This window comes from Bos grunniens, chromosome 8 (genome assembly GCF_055505025.1).
Source record: "Bos grunniens cultivar Pamir isolate PY7600 chromosome 8, Bosgru_T2T1.0, whole genome shotgun sequence".
In the NCBI taxonomy this organism is placed as follows: domain Eukaryota; kingdom Metazoa; phylum Chordata; class Mammalia; order Artiodactyla; family Bovidae; genus Bos; species Bos grunniens.
Genome location: NC_141172.1, coordinates 4708949 through 4718038, shown reverse-complemented (window position 1 = coordinate 4718038; position 9090 = coordinate 4708949). Strand labels below are relative to the sequence as shown.

The following is a 9090-nucleotide window of genomic DNA, read 5'->3' as shown; positions in this document are numbered from 1 at the left end:
AGAATAAAAATAATAATAAAAAAAAAAATTTTTTTTTGAGTCACTGCTAGCAGAGTCCTTTCCTTCGCTGAGAGTCACAGTCCACCTCACCTCCCTAGGATGCCCTGCAACACTGTGCTGATCTCTAGACCTGACGTGGGGGCAGCTCAGATTCTAATCTGGTCCTACTCCTCTGTGTTCTTGCCTCCAATGTCCACAGCTATCAGAACTAGTGCATTTTCTTTTGTGGGAACTCTCAATGACCTTTTATATATTCCATAGACACAGAGTCTACCTAGTTGATCATATGGATTTAATCTGCAGGTTGTATAGCTAATGGGACGGTTTTGGGTCTTCCTTAGTCACACTGCCCCTGGATTTCAAATGTGGTTTTATTTCCACCTCTGCATATTGGTTGTCCACTGGGGTTTGCTCCTTCAACTGCCCTGGAGGACTTGGGTTTGCCCCGTGAGGGCCAGGTGTGGAGGTAGTGCAGCTGCTTGGGTCGCAGGGGTTCTGGCAGCACCAGGTACTCAGGGGAGTTGGTGGCTAGGGCAGCAGGAAATAAAGTGCTCTAGAAGGGTATGGCAACCAGTATTGGCCAGTACGCTCCAGTATTCTTGCCTGGAGAACCCTCCTCCCTGACAGAGAAGCCTGGTAGGTCACATTCTACAGGGTCACAAAGAGCCAGACATGACCAAAGTGACCCTGTACACACAGACACAAGACTTTTGCCTGTGGCAGCTCTGCCCCAGTAAGAGTTGAGCATGAAGGTAGTGCAGCTGCTTGGCTTGCGGGGACCATGGCGGCACCAAGTGTGCAGGGACACGGACTACCTCTGTCGCAGGAGTTATGCCCTATCAGAGTCTTTTTTCAAGCCTCTTGTAGCTGGTTATCAGAAGGCCTCTTTGGCCAGTCTTTCTCTGTAACTCCGCCTGTTGAGGCACTTAGAGTGTTCCCTTGCCTGGAGTCCTTCTCTGTTGTTCAACGTGTCAGGCACATAGAGGGGTCACCCTGGCCAGAATCCTACTCTGTAAGTTGGCACGCCAGGCACTTAAAGGGGCACCCTGGGTGGGTTCCTACTCTGTAGTTCACTGTGTCAGGCCTTTGATGGGCCAACCTGTCTGTTGTTCAGCTGCCGATGCTGGCATGTGTAGGGAGAGAGAGTCTCTGGTGCTGGGTCCACCCCCTACACATGACTCAGCAGTATCACCTTGCTTCCATGGCTGCCCAGCTTTCCTCCACAGGCATTTCCGCCCACAATCTCCTGCCTCACATCCCCTTGACTAGTCTCTCTGCAGTCAACAGCAGCCCTCGCCCTGGGATTTCTCCACATCCCTAAACTCCAGCTCCCAGCAACTCTGCCTTTCAGGGGAGCAGCATTCCTTCCCCAGGGTGTGTATGGCTGCGGCAAGGATTGTCTGATTCCCATTCTATTTAGGCTGCTACAGATCAGCTGTTTCACTCTCAGCCTTAAATGTTTCTCCTCTGACTCAGACAATTGCCTGGATCATACCCCTGCTTCAGTTCCCCCACCAGCCAAGGGCAGGTCCTGTCCTACTAACAATCCTGTTTTTCCCCATAGTTTCTTCATCCTACCGAGTTTTGCGTGGTTCTATATATTCTTTTCCACTGGTCAGGTACTCCTGTCCACTTTCAGCAGGTGTTCTGCAGGCACTTCTGTGTCTGAAGGTATATACCTGATGCATCCATGGAGAGAGACATACTCCACATCCACCTACTTCCTTACCATCTTGTTCTCTCCTCCTCTTAAATACGTTTTAAAACTTTTGCCTTATAATATCAAATTCTATCTCATTTCTCATCTGCTTGCTGCTTCAATTTTGCTGCAAATTTAAAAACTGTTAGACTTGGCATTTACTCTCTGTTGAACTGAAAATTCTCCAGAAGAAAGTGTGGAAGACTTCTTTAGTGGTCCGGTAGTTAGGACTTTGCCTTTCAATGCAGGGAATGCAGATTTGATCCCTGGTTGGGAAGCTAAGATCCCATATGCCTTGTGGCAAAAAAAAAAAAAAGAACCAAAACACAAAAGAAAAGCAATGTTGTAACAAATTCAATAAAGACTTTTTAAATGGTCCCCTTTAAAAAAAAAAAAAAGTCTTTAAAAAACAAAAAGAAAAGAAAATGTGAAAGGTCTATATGTTTAAAGTCAAGTTATCATCTTATGCAACCAAACACCAGTACCAATTGGATTAGATAATATGGTCTTTCTCTAAAATCAAGTAAATTGAAAAACCACTTTTCCAAATCAAAAAATTATCATGGAAACTTTCCCTTAGATCTCATAATTTTAATAAATCACCAGATTCCATTTCCCCACATGTGTACTATCATCTTCAACAAGATTTTATCACCTCAAGCCTAAATTATCCCAATTGTCCTCCAACTGTAAAACTGTATCATCATTCATAGTCCCTTTTGGCCCCACGATATTTTTAATGTTTCTTTTCTCTTGTTTTTAACCGCATGCCTTGTGGGATCTTAGTTCTCCCACCAGAGAACAAGCTCAGGCCCAGCAGTGAAAACAGAGTCTTAGACACAGGACCACCAGGAAATTCCCCCCACCATATTTTTAAATGCTTCCACCATTATGATAATTTCAGTGCTCTTAAAATTCTAATATTGTCTTTTTTTTAATCATTAAGTCCAAACTTCCTCCCTACCCTTCCAATTCTGATCAAACTGGTCAGATACCCTCCACCCTCTCATAGCTCTTTGATTTGAGCCTATCTCTAGTTGGGGCTCTTCCTAGGTGGCGCTAGTCGTAAAGAACCCGCCTGCCAATGCAAGAGATGTAAAAGACACAGGTTCGATACCTGGGTCTGAAAGATACCCTGGAGGAGGGCATGACAACCCACTCCAGTATTCTTGCCTGGGAAATCCCATGGACAGAGTCTGGCAGGCTACAGTCCATGGGGCTGCAAAGAGGCAGACACAACTGAAGGGACTTAGCACTAGTAAGGGGACCTTCCTACCATCACCTGAATGCAGTATGCTGAACACCACCCCCAAGCAGGTGATAGAGTCTGCCTCCTCACAGTATATTCCTGCCCATCTTTGAGGTTTTATTCATGTCTCTTCTAGGAAGTTTTCCATAAATGAGAACCAACCTAGTTGTTTTTATGTCTGTACCATTGTGTGGTTATCGAAGATTGTGCGTCTTCTCATTCCAATTAGATTCCCAGAAGATGGGAATCAGAGTTTTTATTTTTCCAGTGCCTATCATAATGGATTCAATATCCTGACTTTCAACAGTTCCTTGGTTTCCTTATCTTTATAACTTAATCTCTCACATGCTTGTTACAGAGATTTAAGTAAAATAACTCAAAGAGTACTGCCTAAGATAGGTGATCCAAAAATTATTTTCCTATCCATTATTTATTCCCACTTAAACAGTTTTTAAAATTTTATTTGAATATAAATGTTCAAGTTATAATCTAGTGAAAGTCCAAAGTTTTTCTGAAAGCATTTTATAGCAAACTTTTTGGTGGGAGTATCTTAAAAAAAGAGAAGGTCAATAGTGTAAATGTAAGTATTTATTGTATTTATGCGAAAATTTTGAATGGCTCATACTGTTTGATAAAATCAGAAGCAATTGATGAGTTTATGATGTGACTAAAAATGTGCATTTGTTGGAAGGCAGGCAAACCATATCTCACTGAGTCAAAGTGAAGGATTGTTAACCTTTAAGGAAGGCCTTTAACAGTAGGTTCTAGAGGAGAGAAGATGCAGAAATAAATTTCTAATTAGGAATCAAAGGGGCGTGGGTCTTCCCTGCTGGTCCAGTGGTTAAGACTCTGCACTTCCAATGCAGAAGGTGCGGGTTTGATCCCTGGTTGAGGAGCTAAGATCCCACAAGCCTCATGGCCAAAAAACCAAAACATTAAAAGAAGAAGAAGAAGAAATGTAAAAAATTCAATAAGGTGCTCGCTTCGGCAGCACATATACTAAAATTGGAACGATACAGAGAAGATTAGCATGGCCCCTGCGCAAGGATGACACGCAAATTCGTGAAGCGTTCCATATTTTTAAAAGAAGAAAAAAAAAATTCAATAAGGACCTCAAAAATGGTCCACATCAAAAAAAAAAAAAAAGAAAAGAAATCAGGATGTAAAGGTTTCCATATTGAACTCTGATACAGAGCCAGCATGACGTCCTGTAAGTCAAAGGAGCATTATTTTTAACACCAATAAGAAGTTTCACTACAAGTTGATAGAATATCTCTCTTCAAGCTTGTTGGAAATCAATTGGGATGGGCTGTGATGAAGAGCAACTCAGAATTAATCACCAAGGTTGTTACCATGGGTGTTAGTGCTTCTCTAAATCGCCATTAGTTATACAACTCAGTACACATTCCTCACTCTTAGCACCTCCAAAAGGCTGATGATACAGCCCAAAAGTCCAGATCAAGGTCTATTTATCTTTCCAAAGTTCATCATACTTAGAATATGAGAATAATTAATATTTTTAAACAGTTGAATGAGCCTAATACAACTCTAAATATAACACAGCTGTACAAAGGGGTTGGTATGCTGGGAAACAGAGCAGCAACAAGAATGGTGAGTGTGCATATTCCATCATTCAAGAAAGTAGGTTTTAAAACCATGCACAGTAAAATTAAACTATTTTCTTTCTCAATGAAAGGCTCCACCCAATCCCCCAGATTTCTGAGAAGGTAGATAATTGCCTCCATTAAACTCTTAGGAGAATAGCTCGAAACAAACCTTGAGGCATTTACACAGTGTTTGCCATCTCTTATTTCTCCTGAAAGTCACTGGAGCACAGGCCTGACCCTCCCTGTGGGTAAACCAGGAAAACTTGACATTTCCTATGAAAATGTCACAGCTTTTCCAAGTGCATTATTAAGATGACCTGACTCATTAAAAATTTTATGAATTCGCATAAGATGTTTCATTCTCCCTTTCACACATGGAAAAGTGCATTAAAAGTCATGCTGGGAAAGAATTCTCTCTACTAACTGTGTGTAGTTTCTTCCCTTCATGTTAACAGCAAATAAATATGTAGTATTTACTATGTGCCAAGTAAGGCTGAGAGCTAAAGAATTGATGCTTTCAAATTGTGGTGCTGGAGAAGATTCTTGAGAGTCCCTTGCACTGCAGGGAGATCAAACCAGTCAGTCCTAAAGAAAACCAACCCTGAATACTCATCAGAAAGACTATTGAGGCTGAAGTTGAAGCTCCAATACTTTGGCCACTTGATGCAATGAGCTGACTCATTGGAAAAGACTATGATGCTGGGATAGATTGAAAGCAAAGGAGAAGAGTGTGGCATATAGTTAGATAGCACCCCTGACTCAAAGGATATGGATTTGAGCAAACTCGGGGAGACAGTGGAGAACAGGGGAGCCTCGTGTCCTACAGTCCATGGGGTCTCAAAGAGTCCAACACGACTTAGTGACTGAAAAACAACAACCACAAAGCATGTTTTGAGTAGCTTGCTGGGTTATTCTTTACAACTACCTTGTAAGGGTGTGAGATGGGTACTTATTATTCCTGATTTACAAATGAGGACATTTAAAACACAGACATTTAGTCTCTTATTCAAGGTCACACAGAAGGATTCACACCCAGTCTTCTGGCCCCAAAGTGATGCATGAGTGGGAGCATCTGTGCTCGTGTGTACATATGTGTGACTTTATTTGTTCACACATATGTGCATGTGTGACTGCATGTGTGTGTGTACATATGCTATACATATGTGTGAGTGGCAAAGCCAAGATTCAAGTCCAGATTTGTCTGATGTAAAGGATGCATTCTCATACCATATTTTCAAAATTAAAAAAAAGAGAATAGTAACTGATATTTCTGTCTGACTTTAAGGTCTGCAGAATTTTCCTGTGTGCATTGCCTCAATTGAATAAAGCAAAGGTACACCACAACGTCTTCCATCTACAGATCCAAAAGTTTGCCTGGAAAGTGGAAATAAAGAGGGTTAGGAGTTGTGGTAAGTTTTATGTGTGTAGCAGCTGACAGGCCAGGAAGAGGAGGGGGAGAAAAGAACACATTACAGAAATAGCACCTAAGTATATATATCATCCTTTCATCAAACAATCTCAAAACACATTTTGGTATTTTTCTATCCAATTTTCCCATGCATCAGTGAAGTATACAGAATTTCTCTTATTGTTTAAGGTAAATAAATTAACAGTGAGAGAGGCTGAGTCTGCAGAACCAGGTGGTGTGTCAAGGGCTCAGCCAAGTGAAAATTCGGCCTTTAGGGATAAAGGGATAAGCTGGTTTGGTTTCCTGGGAGACGCAGAGCATCCTTTCAGTGAGTCAGCTATTTGACCACATTTGTACATAAATGTCACTGCAACATATCTACACCCTTCAGGTCACCTTTAGTTCTAATGCTGACTGAGATTCCTGCTGGAAGCTCTTCTTTACCTACTACCAGACTCCATAAATAGTTTCAAAAGAGTCTCTTCTGAGGCTCAAAGGCAAGTCCAGCTGAAGTTCTCCAAAAGAACCCTGCCGCCGACGCTCTCACCTTCTGGTTTCTTGGACATTAATTTCCCTTCACCACCTCACTTCAAGGGGGAGTCTGGCACCACAGTGGCGGGAGCCCTAATCAGATACCAAACTCACACTGACCACGTCAGAAATGATGTCAGGGCAGACGGTCCCCCGGTCACCGCCTCATTTGGAGCAAACACTGAAACACTTGTTTTTCAGGCTACTTTATTACTTGCCTGAAAAATGACTGTTCGGCGTGGAAGGCCGCTAATGGATGAGGTGTTAGCTCTGAACTTTAGCACTTCTGCACACACGACCTTCTCTCACATGCAGAGCTCCAAGAACTGTGGCAGGATGGTCGAGCCGCTCCTGTTATCCGGGTTATGGATCAGGGGAGGAGCGCCACAGGCCTAAGGTGTGTTAATACTTCCCTGTGGATAAAATCTAGTAGAAAGCAACGTGAGCAAACGCGTGGGGAGAAAGCATTTTCGTTTTATGCCATATGGTTTGACTTATATCGGATTTACACATTTGAAGTTTCTTATTTATTTTTAATGGTGGTCCTTCACCTCAGGTCCATGGATGTGGTTTGCACCTCTCCTCTTAGGGGACTGGGCTGCCTAAGGCTCCAGCCAGTGGCTCCTGAAAGGCAGCAGCCCTTCTGGTGGCAGATACCGTGTTTCCTCCTGTCTCCTCACAAGAAGCTTGTGTCCTCTGACAAGTGGCTGGGTCCCTCTGACAGTCACAGTTGACCTGGGGCTGGGATGGGGAGATGGCTGCATTCCTCCTGATCCCACAGCCCTTCTCACTCTCAGCCCTAAAGAGATGCTGCATGGAGGCCATGCTTTCCCTCCTCGGGGCCTTTTTATCTCCATGCTGTTCCTGGAAACCCAGGCCCATGCTTTCTCTCCTTCTGGAAATTATTTTGTAATAAGAAACAGACCCAAGGCGGTGTTGGGAGGTGAGGCTTTGACCCTTCACCTTCAGAGACCTGGGTCCCAAGACCAGTGAGAGGTTGGTGGTCTCTGCCTCATCAACACCAGGTATTTCAGTGCCTCACAGCCCGATGGCATGTGGGGGCAACTTCAGCTGATCCCTGGAAAAATCGGCAACAAGATGGGCAGGCCCAGGGTTGCAGCCAATGGCCTCGTTTTCCTGTGTCTCCACTGCTTCAGCGCCAGAAGGCTTTCTGTTTTGACTTCAGTCATTTCTGTGCTGTGCTGTGTTTAGTACCTCGGTTGTGTCCAACTCTCTGCGACCCCGTGGACGGTAGCCAGGCTCCTCTGTCCATGGGGCTTCTCCAGGTAAGAATACTGGAGTGGGTTGCCATGCCCTCCTCCAGGGAATCTTCCCAACCCGGGGATCAAACCCAGGTCTCCCACCTTGCAGGCAGATTCTTTACTATCTGAGCCACCCAGGAAACCCTTTTGGTTGTGTAGAAAATAATGTATAGAAGTCAGGGTGGTCTGGTGCAGAGAATAGATCAGTTTTTCTGTACAGGTTGTGGGACTCTCAGATTCCTGGTTCTGGGTTAGAATATTTCTTTATACATTGAGATTCATCCAGATTCCAGTCCACTTTTTAAAAAAATAAATAAATAAAATTTATTTATTTGGTTCCACCAGTTCTTTCTTAGTTGCAGCATGGAAGATTGTCATTGTGTCATACAGGATCTTTCAGTGTGGCATATAGACTCTCTAGTATGGTATGTGGGATCTTAGTTACCTGACTAGGGATTGAACCCACATCCCCTGTGTTGCAAGGTGGATTCTGAACCTCTGAACTCCCAGGGAAGGCCACCTACTTAATAATATGAATACCATTCCTTTGATTTATACCTTTCAGTATTTATTTTGGTATTCTCTCCAATTATATCCCAGGAACTTCAATGGATGTAGAACACAGTCATTTTAATGGTAATATGTAATTTTCCACTTTATTTACCTTCAAGGACAACCTAAAGTATTCATTGTATTTATCAGAGACCTACATAATTGTTGCTTTGTTTCCTTAAGAATTCACTCCATTAGAGATTGGGAATACCAGATCACCTGACCTGCCCCTTGAGAAACCTATATGCAGGTCAGGAAGCAACAGTTAGAACTGGACATGGAACAACAGACTGGTTCCAAATAGGAAAAGGAGTACATCAAGGCTGTATTTTGTCACCCTGCTTATTTAACTTATATGCAGAGTACATCATGAGAAACGCTGGGCTGGAAGAAGCACAAGTTGGAATCAAGATTGCCAGGAGAAATATCAATAACCTCAGATATGCAGATGACACCACCTTATGGCAGAAAGTGAAGAGGAACTCAAAAGCCTCTTGATGAAAGTGAAAGTGGAGAATGAAAAAGTTGGCTTAAAACTCAACATTCAAAAAACTAAGATCATGGCATCTGGTCCCATCACTTCATGACGAATAGATGGGAAAACAGTGGAAACAGTGGCTGACTTTATTTTGAGGGGCTCCAAAATCACTGCAGATGGTGATTGCAGCCATGAAATTAAAAGATACTTACTCCTTGGAAGGAAAGTTATGACCAACCTAGATAGCATATTAAAAAGCAGAGACATTACTTTGCCAACAAAGGTCCATCTAGTCAAGGCTATG

At 43.0% G+C, this 9090-nt stretch overlaps 1 non-coding gene across 1 annotated transcript; it reads left to right on the top strand.

Annotated features, from left to right (window-relative positions):
• The first annotated feature begins 3923 nt into the window (after window positions 1–3923).
• On the top strand, window positions 3924–4030 carry LOC147366573 (U6 spliceosomal RNA). Its single transcript, XR_015132249.1, has one exon. It is a non-coding gene; the product is annotated as a U6 spliceosomal RNA (small nuclear RNA).
• Window positions 4031–9090: the final 5060 nt, after the last annotated feature.